This window comes from Lepidochelys kempii, chromosome 2, assembly GCF_965140265.1.
Source record: "Lepidochelys kempii isolate rLepKem1 chromosome 2, rLepKem1.hap2, whole genome shotgun sequence".
NCBI lineage: Eukaryota > Metazoa > Chordata > Testudines > Cheloniidae > Lepidochelys > Lepidochelys kempii.
Window position 1 is genome coordinate 50,485,434 of NC_133257.1, and position 27,116 is coordinate 50,512,549.

The 27,116-nt window shown below is 39.9% G+C and overlaps 1 protein-coding gene across 12 annotated transcripts in view; it reads right to left on the reverse strand.

Annotated features, from left to right (window-relative positions):
* RALYL (RALY RNA binding protein like) overlaps nucleotides 1-15,079 on the reverse strand; it is a 612,319-nt gene extending 597,240 nt beyond the window's left edge. For 9 of the 12 annotated variants that reach the window (XM_073330698.1, XM_073330696.1, XM_073330687.1 and 6 more), the window contains exons 1-2: nucleotides 14,496-14,683; nucleotides 13,543-13,629 (exon numbers count right to left, since the gene is read on the reverse strand). The gene's annotated coding sequence lies outside the window, so the exon portion shown is untranslated. Of the gene's footprint in view, nucleotides 1-13,542; nucleotides 13,630-14,495; nucleotides 14,684-15,060 lie in introns of those variants that run through there. The other 3 variants (XM_073330702.1, XM_073330700.1, XM_073330701.1) reach the window with 2 other exon arrangements.
* Nucleotides 15,080-27,116: the final 12,037 nt, after the last annotated feature.

Below are 27,116 nucleotides of genomic sequence, written 5' to 3' on the forward strand. Positions count from 1 at the left end.
AAAATGGGCAAAACAGTATATTTTTCACTAGCCTCATTCTTGGAAATTAACCATTTCCATTTTGGCTGAAACGTTCCAAAACATTTCGGCCTGAGCCAGACACCTGGTAGTCCAAATGATTAAAGGTTTGCAAAGTTCTAAGGAAATGAAAATGTTTCACAGCATACTAAGACACTGTATGGTAAATTACTTTCTATGGTATTAATCATTAGGATTTTTAGTAGACATTACTCAATGTTTCATAAAACTCTGTGCTTTGTCCCAATATGTATCTTACTGAACAAAGAATTGATCTCATAATATTAAACTACACCGGACTAACCATTCTTGAACCATCATCCTTTACTCTGTTTTACTGATTAGCAAATAGCACTCTACTCATACTGTACTTTTAGCATATTGGACAAAATTTGCACCATATCATTAACTGGAAGCAACAGCAGTACACATTTTTAGTTAAATATCATTTCTATTTTTCCACCTAGGGAACTACTGAATCATCCAATATCAAATTGTCTATTCTACTGAAACAGTACATTATACCATATTTGTATCCGAACCACATCCTACCATATTGGAAAACTGATGCCTGATCTTATTTCCAGTGCAATCAATAACAAAATTCTCACAGACTTCACTGGAAATAGGTATCATCCGCTTGGATACTGTTATTTATACACATGTACCATGTTGTATTTGTGCTACAACAAAACAATGCACCAATGCACCATAAGACTGACTGTTATGAGAAGGTATAATGGGCATATTTTATTTCTTTATTTATTATATTTTGACATTTACAGTATGTAATACCATATTGAGAAATAACTGACAGCAAGCCATACTTGGTAGTGACTTCAGGACAAATTCTGTTCTCAGTGCAAACCAACTGAGGCCAATTCATTGATGTCAAAGTGTCGCACAACTATAAATAAGAGCAGCATCTGGCCCCTAAAGTCGATGTAATGGCAAGAGAATCACACACACTAAAATGAAATTTTACCAATTCTATAAGTTTCAAATGCAGAGTACACTAAGATCTTTTGGGTCTAGTCTAACTCCCAATTCAAGTCAATGGAAAGAATGTAATTGTCTTCAGTGGGAGAGGTTATATTGCTAAAGGAAAAATATATTAAAACATTTTCAAACTGGAATTATTAAAATCAGGCATCTGAATCCATAATAAATAGAACTGGTTAGAAAAAATCAACTTTTGAGAAAATTGAAAGTTTTCAGAAAAAATATTTCTGATTAGCTCCAACACTTAAGCATCTACATATAAATAATTGGATTTTATTTAGAGGTGCAGACCACTGATAGTTCCCACTGAGATCAGTCTGAGCTGTGGGTGATTAACACCTCTGAAAATTGAGCTGCTTTTATGTAAGTACCTAATTATGGATTTACAGTAGATGCATGGCTTTAGGCACCCTTGTAAAAAAAAATTGGCCCAAGCTTATTGATACAGGTTTGTTAATGTTACTTCTTAAACATGTTATAGTTACGTTTGAGGCCATCTAACATGTTTCAGTTACAAATTCCAATGTCAATAATAGCTCTTGACTTGAAATAAGTATAAATTTAACACCCCCCAAAATGCACTGCCCTATCAGAAGTTGTGGCCTTTCAAAGTTTTAATCAAAAGTCCGTATCTTCAAGGTGCCAATACCATTCCCCCAAAGCTATAAAACTTCTTTTCCAATGGCTCTGAAGGTAGTATAATATTATACCAAGCATTTGGTCATAAAAATAACTGATGATTATGGCTGAAGGCTACATTTTAAAATGAAATGGCAACTAGTGTATTTAGCAATTTCACTGCATTTTGAAATAAAAGTTGAAAGTTACAAAACAAGGCACAAAGTTATAGAATAACTTGTAATGTGTTATTCTACAACACTGCTGATACTGCAGGGGGACATCAGGAATAAGGGCCTGACCCAAGGCCTACTGGAAGTCAGTGGGAGTTTCTCCACTGACTTCAAAGAGCTTTGGATTGGGCCCTATGGATCAAATCTGTCTTTACCTTACTTACACAGGCAGTTACATAGATTTCAATAAGATCAGTGACTTCAAAACAACTACTTGTATGTATAAAAGCAGGCAGGATTTTGCCAATTCTATGTACCATACTGAATTATTGTCAATTAGATTGAGTAGTATAACATGCCATTTAGGAAACAATTCAGCACTAAGACCAGTACACTATGGAGCATTTATTACTAATGAATATTATAAATATAGAGTAATGTATGAGACAACAGTCCATGTTTACATTGTAAGTGGAGAGAAATTATAAAATGAAAACGTTTATAAAATAATAATATTTTAACAAATTCAGCAAGTTACTATTCTCTCAAACTTTTATTTAACGAGTGTGTTGTGTGTGCGTGCACATTATTATTAAAAAAGATTGTTTGCTTAGGTCAAGAACATTCCTTTTAGGCTTTCAGACCTGACCATTCTGCTCTGGACCTGTTCCACCAGCACCTGTTGGGCTAGATGTGAAAAACAAAAGAACTTCACTAACAACCATGTTCAATTTTTATTTGAAATACAACATCAGGAATTTGTTACCACTTCCAGTATAAAGATTTGAGCCTGCAAACTTGATATGGTAGGCTGCCTTTGTACCCATTCAATGGCTGCCCTATGGCCCCTTTATGCTCGTCTTGTACAGAGGTGCAATAGAACAGATGTAAGTCCCCTTTCCCCCCACTCAGGAAATACCCATTTTAGGAGTCCTCTAGGCTGAGTACTGTCTCTACCAATATTGTGATCCCTCCTGCAACAGCCCTACTATGCAGGAGGCATTCCAGATAGGGGTGGGCCTGAAGAGGAAGGGGCACATCAGAATGGGAGGAGGCATGGCTGTGGAATCCTTTCAGCCCAGCAGTTCTGCACTCCTGCAATGGCACATAAGGGGCCATTGCAACAGTGATGCAACTTAGGACTGCCTAACTGCAAATCTGGTCCCAGCGTAACTCACAGAAATAGTCCTTAATCACGCTAGTACTCCTACTGACTTGCATACTTAACAATGTAACCGTATTTCATCTAAAAAACAAAAATAAAAACCCCACCATCCTGGAAATTAGGTCTGTAAGCAGGGTGCTGCATTCTGGGATTTTTTGTTTGTTTTGTTCTTGATAATAATAAGCAAAAGTTAAAAGTGAGGCTGCTGTGGCTGAAGTGCTGATGAAAGGCCCCCATAGCTAAGGTGACAGAGCGGGAGAGGGTAATGACCCAGAAGGAAAGGTCAGTAGGAGGGGATCTTATAAACATTCCATTGTTTAAGCCTTAACTGAACCGCTGTTGAATTTTTCTCCATTTCAATTGCTGCCCTCCTCCTCCTCCTTTTACTCCTCTCCCCTCTTCCATCCCTCTCCTATTGCTTCTTTTTCTTTCATCCTTCTGAGCTCTGCCGACGCCAGGGGAGAGGTCCAGAGCAGGAGGGAAGGTCCAGCAAGTCTGAAATAAAAAAAAATTACAAAGAAAAGATAAAATGGGTTCAGAAATGCAGTTAAATAAAACAACAAAGTTTAATGCATTTTTCCCCTTCTGATAAATGGCACTTTTTAGGCAGTGAAAATAGTTCCTGCTGTAACTCTGTGGTTATGGTTACTGTTGCAAGATTCATTATTATTTTGACCAAGTAGCAGGGATTTCTGAACCCATTTTAAAATTTCTGCTGTGGTATGCCATACCATCCTGCTTATTGTCTTAGGCCCCAATTCAAGACAACATCCCATTTCAGGACAGCACTTAAGCTTTTTGCTCTAACTGCTGTCCTGAATCAGAGCATTAGCACTTTTCAGCAAGCTTCTCTGCATAGGCAAACCCTTGCATCCACTTGGAGCCCTATTGATTATCTGCTCACACAGAGGCAGCTTGCAGAATGGGGACCTTATGACACGTGATGGCAGAATTTGGTTCATATGTCATACTATTACCTAGTAGCTCAATCAGCAGTTGTATACTTTCATATACTGAAAATGCATTATGCCACATGCTCCTTATATTCCAATGACAAACATTCTGTTTGTAACTAATGTATGATATTAGATGTGTTAGCAATACATATATTCGCATGGTGTCCAGCCATGGTGCCTTAGGTGCATAACACAAAAAAGGGAGACAAGCCAGAGACTCCATGAATTCCACCAAGGACTTCATTATTACCAGGATATTTTATGTAAGAGGTGCTCAGATACTACAGTTTCAATAGGTAGTACAAAACCTTACAGTAGATATATAGATACACTTTGAAGAATAAATATGAAGGCCAACTGCCTCCTCGTCTGGTGAAGTGTGTACACGATATTGTAACTATACACTCTATTGCCCTTAGGAAATGGTTATTTGAATGTTTTACACTGTGAGCTCCAACCTATGTCTCTTGAGTCTTATTAATCAATCAGATTTCTGACTTAATGCATACCATTTTAACATGGCAGTTATAGTACCCTGGATGTGCCTTATTTTAGAATATGAATAACACTATGCTATTTTGGGAATTAACTCAGGACATGCCATGTTTTGCACTTATTCATATCAGATTGAACTATATACTTTACTAGCTTGATTCAGGTTTCCTCTTATAGTACTTTGGACTATACAGTATAATTTAAATTACATAATGGTGAAGACAGCTGAAAAGTGTGGCCAACTCAGGTTCCTTACAGGAATTTGCATTGTGGAATTCACAAAGCTCTCCATAAATCTCAATCTATTTACATAGTGTTATCATTCTTCTAAAATCCTACAAAAAATGTTGCAGACACTCATACAGCAATAGCGAAACCCTTGCAATCAAACAGGACTCCATATTATTTATGAGCTATAATAGCTCGTTGTTTTTCGTCACACTTCATCTTACTGCTAATGGGATCTCACCACTATCTCTAATTGGACTCAATTCACATTGTACTGCAATAGATTATGACCTCATACTACACTAGTTAGTGATATTCATAGCAAGGCCATTGAACCATGACAGTAGACAAGCTCTACAGTTCCGCCATTGGATACTGATCTAAATCCTCCACTTACCAATGGACTTTGAAAGACCATTTGTCAGTAATATTCTAGGAATTCATTTAAATGAGCAATTAATGATAACTAAGTTGAGAGGGTGAGGGGGATTTTTGCCACTTACTTTATTTACTCATAAATTTTTAAAATTGTAACTGTATATCAGTATATCCAAACTGTGTATATTTGATTGTATTCCTCTCCCCACACCCTTTGTACTTTGCCTCTTTTCTCAGGCACCATGAGCTCCCTACAGGTGGACCCTTTGTATCCATTATATGAAGTAAATGGATTTTTGTGCAGGCTCATGCGTGGTGGAACTTACTGCAATATCAGGGCCTTAGGTTATAAGCTCTTCTGGGAAGGAACAATGAATGAAATCCTGACTTCACTGGGACTAATGGGAGTTTAGCCATTGCCTAGAGCTGGTCTGATTTCCCCCCCCACCCCCCCCGGTGGAAATTTCCTTTTTTCCTCAAAATTTTCTACTCCGTTTTTTAAATTTTCACCAAAAACTCAAAACCCACAATCATTCCAGTTTTTGGCCAAAATCTTTTGACAAAAACTGAAATTTTCCACAGAAAGAAGACAATTTTTGCAAAAGATTTTGTTTAGTCAAAATTTCAGTTTTCAAAAGAGGGCTTTTCCAGGACTGCACAGGGTATAAATACCGCCTCTCTTCCAATCAGTAGGAAGGGTAGTGCCCCCTCCAGCACCACCACCTTGTTCCAACTGCTTCTTGCTCTTCCTTGCTCCTTCCCTGTACACTTTCCCTCTCCTTCCCCTCTACTATCCAGTTGTAAGAGGATTCTTTAAAGGGGCAATAATTCCTTTTCTTCTAGCCAGTTGGACAAGGAACCACCACACAGAGCTTCAGTGAATACAGTTTATATGGAAATTTTTCAGCTTTCCTTACCACTGACTTAAATAGGGCTAGGATTTCATGCAATATCAGTATTTATTTGTAAAGCACCCTGGTGTACCAATCCTGATGATAAGGGCCACTGTGTGTTATAATAATAACAATAATAAATAACAGCAGCTGCTACATTGAAGAATTATCCCCCATGGCAAAAGAGACAGTAACACCAAAACTTCAGGGTAAATTTTCTTTTCAAAGGGCATAACTTTCATGAATTGTTTATAAGATTTACGTGTATACATCTGGAGGAGCCAGTCTTGCAGCTGTTCCACGTAGAACCCCATTTTAATCAATGGAAGCTTTGCATGCAGAAGGAAAACAGAATCAATAGTGAGGAAAATGATTCCACTCTCCCATTGCAGCATTTTAAAAGACTGACCTGAATTTATCCAATTTAGAGAATGGCGAAAACTGACCTCACTAGCTGCGTTCCTAATTTAAGGTCTGAGGCTACTCACAGTTAAATCAATGGGAATTTCAAGAGCAGAATTGGACCCAAAAGGTTGACACTTACAACATGATATAATCAAGCCCTTTCATAGGCATCTGACTGTAAGTGTTTTGTTTTCAATTGTACCTACAAGGTAACCACATAGTATTATACAGCACGTACAGTGACTGTTTGCACAGAGCATTTTTTCAGTGTTAAACAGCTTCCATCCTTTTAAATATTTAAGTAAAAAGGCTCTTTCAGTATTATAATTGGGCAGGAATTTCCTTCTTTTCTGTCATAAGGAGCTTTTTATTTTACAGTCTGGGTACTGGACAGCATTAGAAACATGATGCTCCACTTACTATATACCATGGGATTCAGCTATAACTCCCACCAAGTTCACTGAGAGCTGCAGGTGCTCACCACCTCTTTGGATGAGGCCTTGTGTGATTGTTCAGGTATTTATAAAAAGCTTTGTCAAACTCATTAATTACTTTTTTTCTATATTTAATTAATCACTATTGCTGAAATAAAATGAATGCTTAGTATGAGGAAAACATTTTAATATTTTAAATACTAAACAACTCTAATACCAAACAGCACAGTTAAAACAAATCAAAACGGGTTCCACGAAATTGGATTTATAAATCCAAAACACTTGAAAGCAAAATAAAAACTGCCATGTACACAGGATGTCCTCAAAACATAATACCACCATTCTGAGTTTACAAGTTCTCTGTTTCACTTGACATGTCAGCCACTGAATATCTATGTGAAGCTCTTAGTTGAAAGCAAGACATCTTTGGTTTTGAGTGTCATCAATATGATATGTTGCTCTACAGACCAAATTGAGACTTGTTATAATCATGTCAAAATCCCACTAATATTTCACTTTGGCCAATTATCTCCTTTTTCTTGACCTTCCACCTGAGCCTAAGACACAATGTCCATACTATACTTTTAGCACGGTAACTCAAGCCCTGCCAGTGTGATTCTGCGTGGCATACCTCTAGAAGCCTGGGGCCTGCTTTTCACCAAACTCGTTAATAGTATCAAGGTTCTGTTAGATCCATGTTGCTTCTTGATTCTCAGGTATGTTCTGTACTGCCTTTATAATCTGTGGTTTGTCAAGAGGCTCTGACCATTTTTTCCCTGAGGAGCTCATTCTTGCTGAAGCAAAATATCCCCTGTGCTCATATTGCTGCACTGATTCACTGGGGTACAATTTAATGGAGGTAGTAATAATTGGCAGTAACCTAATGACATCAGTTCTCCCATCATTTGGTAAAGTCCCTCCATGCAAACCTCATTTAACCAGGACTCCACAGAGTTTGGGTAAACAGCTCATGACTGGGCAGTGAGAGGAAAGAGCCCAAAGAGCACCATTCTATCTAGTATCATCCTCATGAAGAGGACTCTGTCAGAATTAATTTCCATGGGTCCCTGTAAATGCTTCAGAGGCTAGATTTGTGGCCAAATGATTATTTATAGCACAGCAGCCCCTAGAAATCTCAAATAGGTCAGGTCCCCTTGTGCTAGACATTGACATAGCAGAATGGCTCTAAAAGGAGTCTGATAACAGGGAGGACCAAGGGGCTACAATACCATCCATAGTGATTGATGTAAAATGAAAATTAGACAGACTGACAGATAGATAGAGAACACCATAGAAAGTCTGGCTTTCTGGCTGAATAACCTGATCCACAGTGGAAATCTTGAGATCTATAATATAACCCAAACAGATTTTAGTATATCCCAAGGTTGGAGACCTCAGCCCTTGTCCCTGCTGCAATCTGTACAAAACTCTCCAACCAGTAGAAACCACGTGGACTACAGGTTGCAGAGTTTTCTACTTAACTTCAGCCATCAATCAGTGTTTCACACTGGAGTGTCTGAACTGGGAGTAGGTAACCATACAGATACAATTCCTCTAAAAAGAAAAATGTTGGCATAATAACTATGTAAGCACTAAGACACAATGTATGCACTATGGGTTAATTGATTAGTTAAATATTTTACTAACTCTGTATCAGGCTGAAATTACCTGTAATTATATACACATGTTTTAAATACATTCCAGGCTTTTACAGTGATAAAACAAATTAATTGTATTAGTGCCTAGCAACCTGAAATTTGCTTAGTAATTTGAAAGGGCAATTTGATTATTTGTTTTAATTGCTGGTGCATGACTCATCCAGTCAGAAAATCACACTCAATTTTGCAAAAATAATGCTTCCCAGAAAAGTGATCCAAAATCAAAGTCCAAATGCTTCTAAAAGATTAAATTAATTATTGAAATTAAAACTGCATTTCTAAATGGCAAGAAAATAATCATGAGTTAAAATGATGCAATCTATTCAGCTGCATCAGAAAGATCAACAAAGAGGTGGAGGAGTTTGAAATACTACCTCAACCTTTTTTAGACTAACAAATAATGAGATTTGTTTAAATGTTACTGTACAGCATATCAGCTGAAAAATAACTGAATTTATGCAGTGTTCAACAAAAGAACAAGTAACATCAGTGGTCACTCAAACCAAAAATCAAAACAAAGCAAAATCCACAATTTGAGCAACAGTATTTTGAGTCTATATCTGTGAAATAACAAATCTATACAGCTGTCTAACGTCTCATACTATAATGATGAGTTTTGCACCACCTCTAATGTACAGTTTTCTCTTTTCTGGATCCTAATCTTGCAAACATTCACACATGTGAATAACTTCATGCACACAAGTAGTGCGATTGACTACTCACCCCTGTAATATTATTCCAGTGTGTTTGCAGGATTAGGGCTATAGTGTTCTGAATAATTAGTTGTTCACAGATACACTAAGCAATAAAAAGGCATGGTCATCCTTTATTTAAGATATCTCTTACACATTCTATTGAGTTTTTATATTTATTTTATATTTTATAGATCATAACCAAAAAGTTATGGTCTATAAAATCTCTTTCTCCAAACTTTCCTCACTTTTTTTCACTACTCAACATCCTCGCTCTTTCCCTTTCTTCCTCATCTCTTTGTGCTCTTTTTCAAGTTCTCACTGATTTTAATATGTTCCTGTTGTGAATGCTACTTCTGCCATAAGTCTTTTCATGCTCAGTTCTGCACGGTTGGATTTTCTTAAAGGAAAACTGAGCCTATTTTGCTCTGCCTCATCCACAAGGAAGTTTGTAGAGAAATAAACACTTGCCCCCATGAATACATTCTGAAAAGTATTTTAAGGGTTATAGTTGGCATTTCTGAATCTAGTGCTGGACATTGCTTGGAAAGGCATGGTATTTAAGTTACCTACAGTGATGAAGCCTAAAACAATAATTTGAAAACTAGCTAAATAGAGTGATTGTTCAAAAATCATAAAAGAATTTCAGCAGATAAACAAATTGGTGTCATAATGTGTATGTCCATTTATTTAGATATGTTTTGTTTTCTTACGATAGACCTATGTTGAATAAGGCTATACACTGGATTACAAACTATTCCATTGGGGTCCCACATTCACAGACAACTCTGTTTTTCATTAGCAAACAGCCACTTTCAACTTGGGTTCACAAAATCCAACTGTAATTAAAAATAAGGACTCATCTATGTCCTTGGGCAGTGTGAGTGCCAATGAGGTCAGTGGGAATTATACATGCATATATGAGGGCAGAATCAGGCCCTTCAATATCTTGCACCTTTTATACATAGTGTTATGTTGTTTATCTTGTGAATTTTTTGATGGTTGGCCTGAGTTAAATGAGAGAAAAATTGCTATAAGACAGAACTAGCCTGTTAATGGCTGATAGGAAGTACGGCTTTTAGGATAATGACTATGAACAGAGTCTAGGAAATAAGTACCTTGAGAAGAAACTGTAATTAGAAACATTGTTTTAAAAAGTAACTAGCAAACTTTCATTTTCATGCAAAACAAAAGGAGTCTATCATGGTAATGCATACTGGCCAATACATTATCCAAAGGACAAGGTGGTATGAATATAAAGAAAGGGAGAATGGAAAATTCCTAGATACTGGAAATTAAAGAGTTGTGTGAAAAAACATCCCCAGTGTTGGGATATAGATATGGGGAAAGGATGATTTGCTTTTATCATCCATTATTTGCTTCTATCATCCAGCCCTGGGATGGCTAATATCCTCTGTATTGCTTATTTATGACTCAGTGCTCATCCGATGTTGAGGGCACCCAGAACCCTGTGAAACCAGGCTGTTCACTAGTCAGATTTTCATTCAGCAGGTACTGCAAATTTATTATTTGGGTGAAAAAGATAACAAGAATTGCCTTCCAATGTTTTCAGTTCACAAATTTCTGGAAGGGCAAATTAACTCTCTCACCTCCCTTTAAATATCAGAAGAGAGATTTAAAATATAAAGAGATAATATTCAAGACTGGACATGTTCCATTTGCAGAAGTTAAAATTACTATAGTAGTAGCAGTATTTCCCATTATAAATGTAGGGAATGCAGCAAATATTATAGCAAAGGTAATAACAGAGTTAATCAGATGTCCATTTTCAAATTTTCTAGTTTATTTATAAAATTTTATATCTTGAAAATAACTGAACAGTTACTAGTCTTGTACAGTATTTATATTGGTGGCTTTCCAAACATGAATGCAAATTAACACACAAAGTCCTGTTTTCAATAACATTACATTATGACATAAAGCATGGAAATTTCAAGGTGAGCCTGATATAGCATTCTCAATTAAGTTGTACAGTGCATAGATGTTGCAGCATATACAGAGCCAAACACCGTTCTCCTTACAAAAGTAAGCCCCTTGGCCCATGTTATTAAAAGTGCATATGCTGTTTTGTGCATACCCAAGTTGTACATGTAAAATATTCAATACAACCTCAACTTGTGCACATGAAAGGTATGTGTGCACATCAATTCCTGACTTGTGTACATGCAATGGGTATTTTATACACTCCATTTGAGTGTCCATAGTAGTGCACTTCTAAACTTTTTATCATGGATTTCAAGGAAAGATTAAGTGACCAGGATTTTACTCATAGTCAGCAACTATCTGTCCAAATTACTGATATATCACTGCCCATAAAAACAGACAAGTTATGGGCCAAAGGAATGTCGGTCCAGAAATTACTTGCCTGATTTATTTGTTTAAAACAACTTACCAATACTAAGAATTCTGGATTTATTGTCCATTCTCCTCAACTTTATGAAAAACTGAAAAAAATAATAATTTAAAACTAGGCGGGAAAATAGTGCATAGCATGCTGATCACTATTTTGTACTCACAGATTTTTTTCAATCTGAATTATGAAAATAGAAATAGGCTAAGCAGAATTAAAATGTTAATATAACTCCAATAAATAATACCATTATTTATTTTTAGATTTTTAAAATTTTTATTCATTTACATTTTTACAGTTGCAGAAAATTATGGGAGGGCCAAACAATGGAGAGCTCAGGCAATAATTATTTAATGACAGTAAAGTTAAAGCTTTATAACTATTAGAACACAAACTGTCAAAATCACATTTCAAAATATAAAAAGTGAATATCCTTAAATCAAACTCTAAAAATTTCTCAAGCAGTATTTTTCTTACATTACATAGCTGCAGATTTAGATTATCATCAATGGAAATATTTTTTCATCAGTTTGTGGGTGTGTGGTGAAATAGACATTTACCAACAGTTACTGGTAATCTAATCCTTCCAAGAATAAATAAAAGTAGGGGTCTTCTTAAAATGTGGATGATTGACCCAGTGGATTGTAACTACTCCAAACAAGGTATTATAATCTATCACGTAAATATCTAGATAGTGACTTTTAGAAAGATGGATTATTGACCCAACTGCAAATTAAATCTATGTTAGATTAGTTAGGCTTTTTTAAAAAATCACAGTGTTGTTGTAAAAACCCACCAGCCATGTATAATAGTTACTTTTCCACACCAGATAACTAACATTTATTGGGTTTTGTTTCACAACATATTCAACAGAATGAGTGCACATTACAGACTTTGGATAAAAACTTTTCAGTTTAAAAGAGAATGTATTTGCGAGTTCCAAGAATGTAAATATGTGTCTGAAGTTTCTAACTTCCAAATGCATTTCTATTCCTATAAACGAAAAATAGAGAAAAAGTTTCTCTTTACATCTGGAAAGAAAAAAAAAAGGATTCCCTAAAAGACACTTTCTTTTCAATGCTTAAATGCAGAGCAAATTTTTATGACCCAAGTTATAAAATCCCTGAAATCTTTTAATAGAGAATACACTAAACAGCACCATCACAATAAAGCAAACCATGCAGAACACTGCAGATCCAAGTATTGGACACCTCAACTTTGATAAAATACTCAGCTCTATCTTCTTTCTGGAAAAACTGCCAGTCGGAAAAATCTTTCAAAATCATATTTCAGTGCACCAATATCCTGTCTCTAAATCAGGAACAGTTTAGGTGCTGTTAAAGCAAAGTAACAGTTGCTTCCCTAATCTTGAACTCTCAGTGACCGTCACGGAAAGTAACTGTTTCCTATTCCCTGGCAGACAGCAGCATTAATAATCACCAAAACAAAAGGAAACACCTCAAAATATGCATCTGCTCATAATTAATCGCCAGCCCAATGAGCTAAACCTGACAGACGACCTGCTTGTTGCCTTGATTATTCCTTGTTAATAGGAGGCGTAGGAATTGGAAATAAGGGGGTTTGTTATCCCTATGGATTTGGAATATGTGTCAAGCTCATATGGCAGTGAGCCAGCCCCTCTGAGAGATTGCTGCTACTGTTTTCTCTCACAGCCACCCAAGATTTTCTAATAGGCATTTTTTAAACACACACACCCCTTCTTACTCACAATCCAGTTCCGTTATTTTTAAGCCCTAGAAGAGTCCCTGCTCATAACTTGCATCTCACGGTTCCATTCAGGTTTGTCAGCTGGCTACCCGCATGTCTAGGATAGTACATAAACTATCACACGCAGTTTAACCGACCTAGGCTCAATTAGCGCAGTATTTTGGACACATCCGAGCGATCAAGGGGCAGATAATTTAGTTTCGTCTTCATTTCATTGAGGACACATATTTAGCGAGGGATTGAGATATTTTTATTATTAATAATAATCATTATTATTCCCACAATGTAATTTACAAAGAGTGGAAACGCCTACAAGGAGATGAAGTACCTGCACTGGGGAGATGTTCAGTTGTTCACTTCATCTTCCGTTGACAAGGAAACCAAACCGCACTTCATTCTCCAGGAAAACCTTCCACTGCCATCATTTTAAAATGTATTTATTTGTATATATGTGCATATCTATCATCATCATCCTGATAATCATCATAATAAAATTATCTCGGTAAAAGAATAAAAAAGTCAAATGTGCAAAAGTAACGATCATTGCTTTGGCTTTTTTTTTTTTGGCTTTTTTTTTTTAAGGAGAAAAAAGTATTTAAAAATGATCAACTCTAACAAGCTGCAAGAAAAGTTTCACGTTATAAACGGGCATCAAAGAAAAAGAAGAAAAAAACTGCTGACTGCACCGAGTGTCAAAAAAGGAAACAACAACCAAAAATAATAAAATTAACATCTTGCTCAGTGGCCTAAACCAGTATTGCAAGATCACAAACTCTTTGTAAACACTGCTGTAAAATGCATTTGCAATTCACATCTATATACCAAAAATTAAAAATTAAAAAAGCATCAAAACAACATCTGGAAAAATCCTCTGCAAAAGAGTTAGAAACATGCCTTTTTTCCTCATCTTTTAAAAAACGCATATTTCACATTGCTTTCTTTTCTCGTGCCATAACAAAACCAGTTGCATATCTAGATCTAGAGATAGTAAATTTATCTATGTTGTTGCTGGACTGGTAAGTCTTAATTTTATTGCATTGCTCAATTCCCAGTGACTCCCAGCCCCAGCAGCACCTTTTGCTCACAGTTTAGTAACCATCGCATGCTAAGAAGAAGAAAAAAACAAAACAAAAAACAAAAACAAAAAACTTGTCATCAGAAAAAGGATCAAATCCATTGAAACAATAATCAAAGAGGAAGAAAAAAAGGAGAAAAATAAAAAAAGGAAGAAAAAAAAGGACAAAAAAAGGAGGACAAGAATGTCAGCGGAAAGGTACTCACCGAGCGGGAGTAAAAGAGAGGAATAAAAATGAGTTACTATAAAATACAGTATGGCGGTGGAAGAAGGAATGAGGCGCTTCCCCCCCCTCCCCTCCTCTCTAGTCTCTGCCTCAGGCAGCGGACACGTGATTCGTAGCCGGGCTGACTCGCAGGCAGGGGGAAGGGGTTAGCCCCGCTGGAGCAGCCCAACTCACTCACGCGGCGGCGGCGGCGGCGAGCGGGAGGCGGGAGCCCGCAGCCAGGGGCCAGGGGCAGGAGCCTGGGCAGCCGGCGCGGCGGCGGCGGCGGCGGCGCGAGCCGAGCAGGTGCCTCCCGCCCCAGCGCCACGCGCCGCGCACACCCACCCATCCACCCACTCACACACACACACACGCGCGCGCGCGCGCGCGCCGGAGACACAGGCAGGGGCGCGGGCGGGAGGCAGAGGGGAGCTGGAAGCCGGCGCCGTGCGAGCGGGAGCAGCTGCTGCTGCGCGGGCGCGGGTCGGCGCTGCCACAACTTGCCGCCTCCTCACTTCAAAGTTATCGCGCGGCTGCTTCCGGTGCTGCCAAATTAAGGGTTTTACCTTCTCCATAAATAGTCCCCTGCTCTGGGTTGCCGATGGGGCTGGCTAGCCTGGGTGGCAAGTGGCGGTGCAAGCCAGCGCTGCTCCAGCGTCCCCTGCCAAGGCACCGGGGCCGGGGCTGAGTGCTCTGGAGCTGCACTCTCTGCTTGGGCTGGATCTGCTCCGTCCAAGTGCAAACCCGAAGCAAGGCTTGTCCAGAGCGCACTGGGCAGCAGATGCTCACGGTTGCAGCTGGACAGAAACTAGAAAGTGCCGAGAGACACGTTCAATATTTCGCTACTTTGTTTTGCTTTCCTGGCTTCTGCTCTGTTGTTGGTGCGGTGGGGCTGTTGTTTTTAATAACAAAGTTATTGGCAGAGGCTAAAGTCAAACAAGTGACTCCCGAAAGGCTGCTCTTGGGAGAGCGCTTTGCAGGTGGCGTGTGCTAGCCAGAGAAGCAGCAATGCATCGTCACGCAGGACCGCTACTTCCTCGGCAGGTTAACTCTTTCAGCCAGATGGTAGGTGAACCTGTTGTTCCCCACCAGCCGTCCTTGCCCACGTTTAACGGTAGCATGTGTTACCTAAAAAGGGCATTTGCAATCATCAGGGACCCCACTTTGCATCCCTCACTTGCCTGAGGTTTTGTCTGAGTGAAGGGGCCCCAAATCAGTCAAGAGCAACTTACACATGGTGTTCTGGACCGGACAGCCCCATTATAAACAAAGAAGTATCCCAGGCATCACTCACCATTATTACTGTGTGAGAGCTGCCCTAGGTTTTTTTTGTTTTGTTTGTTTTAGATGGGCGAGAAAGGGCCATCATGATAATCTAGTCTGACCTTCTGCACATCGCAGGTCACAAAACCTCACCCACACACACCAGTAATACACTCATAACCTGTGGCTGAAGTCCTCAGATCTTGATTTAAAGACTTCAAGTTACAGAAAATCCACCAGTTTCAGAGTAGTAGCTGTGTTCGCCTGTATCCACAGAAAGAAAAGGAGTACTTGTGGCACCTTAGAAACTAACAAATTTATTTATTTAGTTCAAACCAGCAAGTGGCCTGTGCTCCATGCTGCAGTGGAAGGAGAAAACCCGTCTCTGTCAACCTGACCTAGGGGAAAATTCCTTCCCAACCCCAAATATGGTGATCAGTTAGACCCTGTACATGTGGGCAAGACCCACCAGCCAGATGCCTGGGAAAGAATTCCCTGTAGTAACTCAGAACTGTCCCCATCTAGTGTCCTGTCTCTGGCTTTTGCAGATATTTACTAATAGTAGTCATGAATGGACCATGTGCCATTGTAGGCAGTGTAATGAGTCTCATCATACTGTTCCCTGCATAAACTTATCAAGCTCAGTCTTAGAACAAGTTAGGTTTTTTTGCCTACACTGCTCCCTTTGGAAGGCTGTTGCAAAACTTCACTCTTCTGATAGTTAGAAACTGACATCTAATTTCAATTTGCCTTTAACTTAAATAACTCCTCTATCTCCCTGGTGTTCATCCCTTTGATATATTTGTAGAGAGCAATCATATTTCCCCTCAGCCTTTATTTGGTTAGGCTAAACAAGCCAACTTCCGTAAGTCTCTTCTCATAAGGTAGGTTCTCCATTCCTCTGATCATCCTAGTAGCCCTTCTCTGAATTGTTCGAGTTTGAATTCATCTTTCTTAAATAAGGGAGACCAGAACTGCACACAGTATTCCAGATGAGGTCTCACCAGTGCCTTGTACAATGCAATGTGTCCGTGAAAACACTAACACAATTTTAGGGTGCATCAGGCAAAGTATTTCTAGTAGAGATAGGGAGTTACTAGCATTTTTTAATAATCCAACTCAGTTTTAATTCCCCCACCCTTATTAACAAACATTGCAGTTGCACATAGAAGTCTGCTGGAACTAGGAGTAGCTTTTTCTGGAACTACCGTCTGCTGGAACTAGGAGTAGCTTTTTCTGGAACTACAGTTAGAAATATGACATTCTCGGAACAGGATTGTCAAGCCCGCATCACTATACAGCTAAACCATCTCATTAGCAAATTCTGTGTCCTAAATATTCTGGCTCAAATTTACTGGGCCAGAAAATATTTGTAATTTCATAAACAATGAAAAAAATATTTAAAACTAATAATAATATTACTGAATATTTACCTAATGAGATTGAGGCCTTATTGTTTACACAGAGAGGAGAAATAATGAGATATTTGTGTGAAATAAATTCATTTTAGACTATAAATACCTCCATTAACAAGAAACGTAAGTGGACTTTCCCCCTCTTTTACTTCCTTGCTCCTTTTCCAACCCCTCATTCTCCCACTGCCTACCCTTTGGTATTTCCCAGCTGTAGTCAGTTAAAGACAGAGCTGTCATATTTGTCAACTATTTTTTTTCTGGTAAATAGAAGAAAGGACTGAAAAACACATCTGCCCTCACAACCTTTCTTTGCTGTTGTGTGGGATCCATTCAGTGAGAGGAACTGCCACAATTGTTCCATTAGCAGAGAAACAATTCTGCCCTTCCCACTATTCTGTGTGGATTTAATTTGAGCAGCTGACATTCCATGAAGAACTTTCAAAAACATTCTGTTTAGTCATTTAGTCATACTACACATAGTCAAACCTCTTAGCAAATCAGGACGCAGAAGCTACAGTGAGTGTATTACACAATAAAATTATATATCCTGCACGGTAACATGCTGTCCTGCTGAATAAAAGATTGATGACATCATCCCACCTTCCTCTCCTCTTTCCCCCAGTTTCTCCTATTCATGTGTAAATCACTCCAATTTCTTTCCTTCCATCCTTGTACCTGTCCCCTAGACTTCTTGGCAAACAAATAAACTTTCCCTTTCTGTTTCTTCCCTTCTCTTGACTTGTTTTAAAATTCCAGCTCTCCATAAGAAACAAGAGGAAAGAATAACCCTTCCAACCCTGATATTCTATGATTCTATGATTCTATGAATAAAGGCTAGAGGTTAAAAAATGTCAAATAAAAGACTTGTTACTTGTTGTTGCTTTATTTTTATATTCTGCGTTGGATTTGTTCTGTCTTTTCACACTGCTTCCAGCAACTCTTTACAGCTGAATTTGGCTCTCAGCAGCAGGGCTGTGCATCTCAGAATTCATAGGTAGTTATAAAATGGAAAAATATTAAGGGATCCTTATGGATATAGAAAACCTCCAGGAAACATAGACTGGTTTATATTGTAACTAACACATCAGCTATGGTTGTGGTACAAACTCCCAAAAGCCTAGAGATTCAGCATGTATGAGATTTTTTTTTTTTTTGGATGCAAACACTAATTTCTCATTAGTATTAGACACTGCATGAAGGACTATGACTGAACAAATTAAGGACTAAGGTCCCAATCCTGCATATTTATGCAGTGTTGAATTTCAAGTATGTGTGTATAGGCCCACTGACTTCCTGTTTGCAGGATCAAGGCCTAAATTAGAATGCCCCTCTTTCCCCCATTTCCACCATTGTTTTTTAAACAGACATTTGAATATATATTTATTCCTGTACAAAGAAGAAAAAAATAAATTATTTCATGTAAGAGTATATATTAATTGTCCAAGAAATCATTATAGAACTCACTGGTAAATCTGGATCACAAACACATATTTAGGAATTTGTTTAGAGTACATAATTTTTAGAATACACATTTTACGTATTGTCGTACACATTATTTATCAGAGGATTACAACTTTTTGGATATCGGGTGAGTATGTATTTTGTGCCCTGTCCTCATTTTGAAATGGCATATTTATTTGATACACTGTAACTGAGCCAAAAAGTCATTATGATACATTGTGTAGGATCTGTACTTGAGCACTTTAAAAAATGTTATTGTTAAGGATGATTTAATGGCCTATGGACAGTGTTGTGCACACTTCTATGGGAGAGCAAGCTCAGAAATTATAACAAAACTTTCACTTCTCAGTTTGGCCAAAGTTGTGAGCACTGAGAAAATGAACTTTCAAGTCTCTAAAGGTTTGACCCTGCAGCAGTTTAGAGGAGAGTTAGGAGACAGTGGCACTGATCTACCAAAATGATGGCGCTTTTCTATTCATAATCCAATAAGGTGAAGTAAGCTGTAGGGAGTGAATTCTATGGGTGGTCTGGTTAGAACACTGTGCCCAGCATGAGGCATTGAGCAACAGGTTGGTAGGGATACTGTTTTCTTGAAACTTTAGGAAACATTTCTGTGTCAGTGACTGGTCCTCCTTGCTGCCCCAATATCAGTTTCTCCTAAGAGCATTCTTAAGCGTACTCATGTAAGCCATTACTTCTAGACCAACAGGATACTGAGTGCTACTGAAAAGTGTGCAGAGCAGAGTGAGAGCTCAGTGCTCAGCACCTGTGCAGAGATGTTACAATTTGGTATGGAGAAATGAGTATAGCGCTCAACAATGTGAGCAAGTCTCTACAACTGCAGTGAATACCCAGTTGGAAGAGAAGGATTAGAGTCATTACTGAAGTCATGGCCGGGGCATAGGTATCTAAATACAATTCACTGCAAGCAAATGTTGTGTCTAGTGGCCACTTCTAAGATTTTCATTGACTTCTCTGAACCAGCCATAGAGCCTCACTGAAGTATGATAAAAGCTGCACATAAAAGTAACTAAGAGTAGGGGCATGCATAAGCACTTACACACCCATACCTTGGCCACTGACACAGAAATATTCTGAAGGTTCCCATGAAACACTATTTCTCACAATCAGCTGCTCAGTGCTTTCTAAGAAATGTTTTTATAAACCACCTCGACTGTACTATGCTCAGTAGTCCTAATATTGACTCAGTACAATCGCTCACAATCTTTATATGTACCCCCACAGGATCAAGCCCCCCATTTGGGTATAGAAATAAGTGAATTTAAAGATTGCCACTAAGCCCATGGTATTCAATGGATTGCATTTAAGACTCTGTGCTTTACCTGTGGTCTACTGTGTATCCCCTCTGCTGGAACAACTCTCCCACCTTCCTGCTGATGCTACTATGAGTGAGTGGCTAGAGGTTTACTCAGATTGCTGAGCATGGTGCACATTAGTTTTAAATATGCAGTAGCTTCTCTGCACAGGTGCGGAGCACCCAGCCAGCACTAGCAATTTGGTTTTCAACATTTTCATAGAATCATACAATATCAGGGTTGGAAGGGACCTCAGGAGGTCATCTAGTCCAACCCTCATCTCAAAGCAGGACCAATCCCCAACTAAATCATCCCAGCCAGGGCTTTGTCAAGCCTGACCTTAAAAACCTCTAACGAAGGAGATTCCATGTCCTCTCTAGGTGAGCATGACTCAGCATCTTGCAGGACTGAGCCCTAGATGGCCAAACATTGTCTAGCATCCCTTGTATGCAGGCAGAGTTTACAAATTATAAAATATATATCTCTTTTCAGACACAGATTTTAGGTCTGATCCTGTCTTAATTGGTAACTTGTCATATGCAAGGACTATATGACCAGTCAGCATAGCTAGAGCACTGCAAGATCAGCCAGTATGACTTTCACAGCTGCAGTAAAGACTGGGGATTGAGAATTGATGAAATTGACAATAAATAAAAACAAAAAAAGGAACTACCTAAGTGAAACTTTTATAATTGCACTTGTGAGCCAACATTTGAAGGACAAGAAATAACATAGGCTTCTCAGAAATCTGCAAAATATAATTTTGAAAAGCATGAATACATCTCTGAGTTATGTGAGTGTAAGATCATTACAAACATAATCTATTTTGTTTTTGTCTTTTGTTTGTTTTTGTTTCATTGCTGTAGCTTAGAGACAGCCAAACAGATATATTTCACATTTTAAATAACGTTCATTCTGACTGGAAGACTACTGTGCTTCCTGAGACATTACTAAAGCCTAAAAAACTAAACGTGTTCGGCATCTTCTTGACTTTTTCACTCTCCTCTTTCACCACTACTTTTTTTTATATTAGTCTCTGTTTCTAAGATCTTCATTCTGTTTTTCTCCATTTTCCAGTTCTTTTTATGTTCACAGAATTTTTAGCACTCTTTCCCCTCCTATTTTGTTTCCAATGCTTTTTAAAGATGCTATATTTTGTATATAGTGAGAATAGCTCACTTCTATCACCTCCCTTTCAACTGAAACTTTCAAGAGCACAATGTAGATTAAAAAAATCCAATAATAAGTGACAGAAGGAGTAAAAGCAAAAGGCAACTCTACTGTAAAGTAGGGCAAATTAAATATATGAATGCTGCACCTACAATATGAGTAAACTGAATAAAAACATTTTAATAAAATCTTCAATACCCCTTTTTCACTTTTAACTCATGTTGTTGAGGGGGCGGGGGGGGAGGGGAGGGAAGCGTTATGTCCTGAATGCTTCTTGCTTTAATTCTTTTCACTACTTGAATATCGTGACCTTCAAGGTAATCACATTACAATCAAAGTACATAGTGTACAACATGCTTTATTAGAATTGTAGAGTGTACATGTCCCCACATTTGACTTCATACTGTATATAGTCTTATAACAAACCAAATGTGGCAAGTGACATCTATATTTTAAAAAATAAAAAAATAAATCAACTCTTTTTAAGCCCCAAGAAAAGAGCATATACCCCTGTAGTTTATTAATATTGTTGCAAGTGTCCTCCTGTCTTCAAAACAGTTGTTTTTTGCTGTTTTAAGTTGTTCTCTACATGGAAGAGTTAATTAACAAATAAAACTAATAAAGGAGGCATTTTTTGGAGGGGGGGGAGAGTTTGGCAATAAATAAGTCTATGCACAGTATGAGATATAGCTGCAAGTGACAAAATTCACTGGTTGGCACCATCTGCTATTATGCAATAATTTCCTACATGACAATTTCTCTATGTAAAGACAGTTCAAAACATGCTTTTTTTTTTTTTAAGCAAGAGGTATCTGATGGCTTGATGACTGGAGCTGTAAAAACATGAAAACATCAAGAGAGACATATTAAAGCATTCAAAGGGACCCAGAGAGAGACAGTAGAGCATTCAAAGGGCCAGTCAGGCATAGAACCTGAGAGTGCATGTGACAGGCCAGGGACTAGATCAAGAGAGAGCACATCTGTGAGTCCACAAGACCAGAAAGAATAAAAGCTCAACTGAAGATTTTTTTTTCTAAAATATATTCTCTAGTTCAAACAAGAATTAATTCAGGGAAATCCTATGGTCTGTGTTATCCAGGTGGTCAGGCTAGATGATCACAACGGTACCTTCTGGCCTTGCAATCTATGAATCTGTAAGGAGTCTGGAGACATAAGTGAAAGGACTCCGGGAGAGAGAGAGAGAGAGAGAGAGAGAGAGAGAGAGAATGTACTCAGCCCTCTGAAAATCAGATCCCAGGGTTTCAAGATGGACACCCATAAAATGAGGAACACACAAATAGTGACCACCTGTGAAAAGTTTTGTTTAAGTGACTGCCTAAAAACACAAAGGACACCAGAGTCAGAGACCTCCTGGACTATGACCGGGGAGACTGGCTGGATCCCCTGACGGTCGCTCAGCATATGGGGCTCTCCCAGCCTTGTACTCCCCGGCATGTAACTCAGGAGGTGAGGGCTGCTTTGCCACCCGCTGCTCAGGTTTACCTCGACCGGGTCCTGAGAGAGGGCATGCCCCACCCACCCTCCACCGCAGGCCCTCTGGACCTTTTCATCGGGCCCCCGCCCTGTGGGCCCAACTGGCCCACCCACCCCTTCACCATGAGCTGGCTGCACGATCTGCAGCCAGTCCACTTCCAGACTGCACCAAGGAAACTTCTATACACGCTCGTGCTCCATACCCTTCATCTCCTCAGCCTCGCGTTCCGCCCCTACACAAAGTGGCGGGACCTCCTGACACCTCTAGAGGGTGAGGAGCCCTGGTGGGCCAGCCTTTACTTCATCTTGGTCCCGAGGCCCGCTGGGGATATCCTTTGGCGGCTCCTTCATGGGGGGCCATGAGCATGGGCGTGTACTTGGTGCAGTTCCCCCCTATCCCAGACACCTGCCCCTTTTGCGGCGTGAGGGAAACCCAGGTGCACATTTACTTGGAGTGCACCAGGCTGCAGCCCCTCCTCTTAGACATTTTGTTAAGATTTTGGTTGCACTTTTCCCCTCTCCTTTTTATTTATGCACTCCCTATCTGTGGCCCCACAAAGTCGTGGGACTTCCTCCTGGCCCTGGCTAAAATGGCCATCTATAAAACCAGGGTGAGGAGGTTGGCTGATGGAGTCTCCTGTGACTGTGGGGCCTACTTCCGATCCCCCGTCCGTTCACGTATCCAGGCAGAGTTCCTCTGGGCAGCAACCACTGATGCCTTCGAGGAGCAGTGGGTGCTCTCCGGAGTTCTCTGCTCAGTGGTCCCGTCTGGTTCCCTTCGTTTGACCCTTTGACTGCACTCCCGTACCTATTATTTCATTAGTTGTCCCCCAGAATTACTTGGTTTCCAGGTCCTGTGGATCCCCCTCTTAGGCTGAGGGGGGGATCCTTTAGCAGTGGGCAGGCTTCCGCCCGCCCAATTCCTGGATCCCAATAGGATCACATAGGAACGCTATGGCAGAGGCAGGGACAGAATCTAATTCTCCAGCACAGCATTCAACTGACTTCCTTTCATTTCCTGCAGGTCCCTGCCTCATTCACTACACATCTTTCAACTTCTCTAACAAATGAAACAGGAGTCCTACATGCAGCAGCCTCCTTCTCTACACACCCTTCGTTCATACGCAGAGTATTGTGCATTCTGTGCACTGAATGAGCCAGGGATCCTATGGGGAAAAAAATAGCATGAGATCAAATAATTAAAAACTGCCTCATAATGCATATGAACAAGGAGCCTAAATTAAAGTTGCACAGGTAACCTGAATTCTGGCATTTCCTAACTTTTGAGAGCTTGAGTTTGCAACCCTAGCTCTTTTAACATAGGTTTGTGTGTATGTCTGAATTATGTACAGTCATCCATACACATGTACAGATACCTTGTATATAAACACAGATTTTTTTTCTTCTATCTCTCCATTCTAAATGTTGACAAGAATCTATCTTGCTTAAGTTTATGAGATCTGACATGATCACAGCCTATGGCAGTGTGGCTGAATGGAGTGGATTTTTTTATATGTTGTTTAATTCATCTGAAGCCTTGGAGAGAAATGGGAACACACAGAACAAGGCAAAGCACCAAGTCTAGACCACTGGGCAAAGCAAAGAAACAGAAGTCTTTCAAAGTAAAATCATATTATTGTGTAATTTAACATAATTATACAATTTTATTTTTTATTCATGGAAAATATAATTTGTAATTGGCAGATTGAAAAGATAGACAGATGTTTGGGTCTGACCACAGCTTCCCCAGAATAAATTCCAAAGTATTTCCACTAACATGAGTGGAGTTACTCTATAATTATAATAGTTGAGATCAGAACCTACCTCCAGTACCTTAGAATGCACATGAGCTTGCTGAGTAATATCGTTTAAGTCATCTAGTCCCTTTGTACTAAATATCACATACCCTTTCATAGAATCATAGAATATCAGGGTTGGAAGAGATCTCAGGAGGTCATCTAGTCCAACCCCCTGCTCAAAGCAGGACCAACCCCAACTAAATCATCCCGCCAGGGCTTTGTCAAGCCAGGCCTTAAAAACCTTTAAGGATGGAGATTCCACCACTTCCATAGGTATCCCATTCCAATGCTTCACCACCCTCCTAGTGAAATAGTGTTTCCTAATATCCAACTTAAACCTCCCCCACTGAAACTTGAGACCATTGTTCCTTGTCATCTGCCACCACTGAGAATAGCCTAGCTCCAATCCCTTTGGAACCCCCTTTCAGGTAGTTGAATCCCCCTTTCAGGTAGCTATCAAATCCCCCCTCACTCTTCTCTTCTGAAGACTAAATAACCCCAGTTCCCTCAGCCTCTCCTCGTAAGTCATGTGCCCCAGACCACTAATCATTTTCATTGCCCTCCGCTGGACTCTTTCCAATTTGTCTACTCTCTTCTGTAGTGGGGGGACCAAAACTGGGCACAATACTCCAGGTGTGGCCTCACCAGTGCTGAATAGAGGGTAATAAACACTTCCCTCAATCTGCTGGCAATGCTCCTACTTATACAGCCCAATATGCCGTTGGCCTTCTTGGCAACAAGGGCACACTGCTGACTCATATCCAGCTTCTCGTCCACTGTAATCCCCAGATTTTTTTCTGCAGAACCGCTGCTTAACCAGTCAGTCCCCAGCCTGTAGCAGTGCATGGGATTCTTCCTTCCTAAGTGCAGGACTCTGCACTTGTCCTTGTTGAAGCTCATCAGATTTCTTTTGGCCCAATCCTCCAATTTGTCTAGGTAACTCTGGACCCTATCCCTACCCTCCAGTATATTTACCTCTCCCCACAGCTTAGTGTCATCTGTGAACTTGCTGAGGGTGCAATTCATCCCATCATCCAGATCATTAATAAAGATGTTGAACAAAACTGGCCCCAGGACTGATCCCTGGGGCACGCCGCTTGATATTGGCTGCCAATTAGACATCGAGCCGTTGATCACTACCCGTTGAGCCCGACAATCTAGCCAGCCCTCTACCCACCTTATAGACCACTCATTCAATCCATACATCTTTAACTTGCTGGCAAGAATACTGTGGGAGACCGTATCAAAAGCTTTGCTAAAGTCAAGATATATCACATCCACCACTTTCCCCATATCCACAGAGCCAGTTATCTCATCATAGAAGGCAATCAGGTTGGTCAGGCATGATTTGCCCTTGATGAATCCATGCTGACTGTTCATGATCACCTCCCTTTCCTCCAAGTGCTTCAAAATGGATTCCTTGAGAACCTGCTCCATGATTTTGCCAGGGACTGAAGTGAGGCTGATCAGTCTGTAGTTCCCTGGGTTTTCTTCCTTCCCTTTTTTAAATATGGGCACTATATTTGCCTTTTTCCAATCGTCCAGGACCTCCCCCAATCACCACGAATTTTCAGAGATAATGGCCAATGGCTCTGCAATCACATCAGCCAACTCCCTCAGCACCCTTGGATGCATTAGATCTGGACCCATGGACTTGTGCATGTCCAGCTTTTCTAAATAGTACTTAACCTGTTCTTTCACCACTGAGGGCTGCTCACCTCCTCCCCATACTGTGTTGCTCTGTGCAGCAGTCTGGGAGCTGACCTTGTCTGTGAAGACCGAGGCAAAAAAAGCATTAAGTACTTCAGCTTTTTCCACACCATCTGTCACTATGTTGCCTCCTCCATTTAGTAAGGGTCCCACACTTTTCCTGACCTTCTTGTTGCTAACATACCTGTAGAAACCCTTCTTGTTACCCTTCACATCCCTTGCAAGCTGCAACTCCAGTCGTGCCTTGGCCTTCCTGATTACACCCCTGCATGCTCTAGCAATATTTTTATACTCCTCCTTAGTCATCTGCCCATATTTTGCTACTCTCCTTTCTTCCTTTTGTCAGGATCCTGAACTCAACCATCTCATGGTCACTGCTGCCTAGGTTGCCACCCACTTCTACTTCCCCTACCAATTCTTCCCTGTTTGTAAGCAGCAGGTCAAGAGGAGCATGGCCCCTAATTGGTTCCTCCAGCCCTTGTACCAGGAAGTTTCCCAACACTCTCCAAAAACTTCCTGGATTGTCTGTGCACTGCTTATTGCTCTCCTAGCAGATATCAGGGTTATTGAAGTCCCCCATTAGAACCACGGCCTGTGATCTGGAAACTTCAGTTAGTTCTCTGAAGAAAGCCTCATCTACCCTCATCCTTCTGATTCAGTGGTCTATAGCACACGCCCACCACAATATCACCTTTGTTGCTCTCTCCTCTAAACTTAACCCAAAAGACTCTCAACAGGCTTTTCTCCAGTTTCATAATGGCACTCTGAACAATCATACCACCCTCTTACATACAATGCAACTCCTCCACCTTTCCTCCCATACCTGTCCTTCCTGAACAGTTTTTACCCACCCATGACAGTGCTCCGGTCATGTGAACTGCCCCACCAAGTTTCTGTTATTCCAATCACATCATAGTTCCTTGACTGTGCCAGGACTTCCAATTCCTCCTGCTTGTTTCCTAGGCTTCTTGTGTTTGTGTACATGCACCTAAGA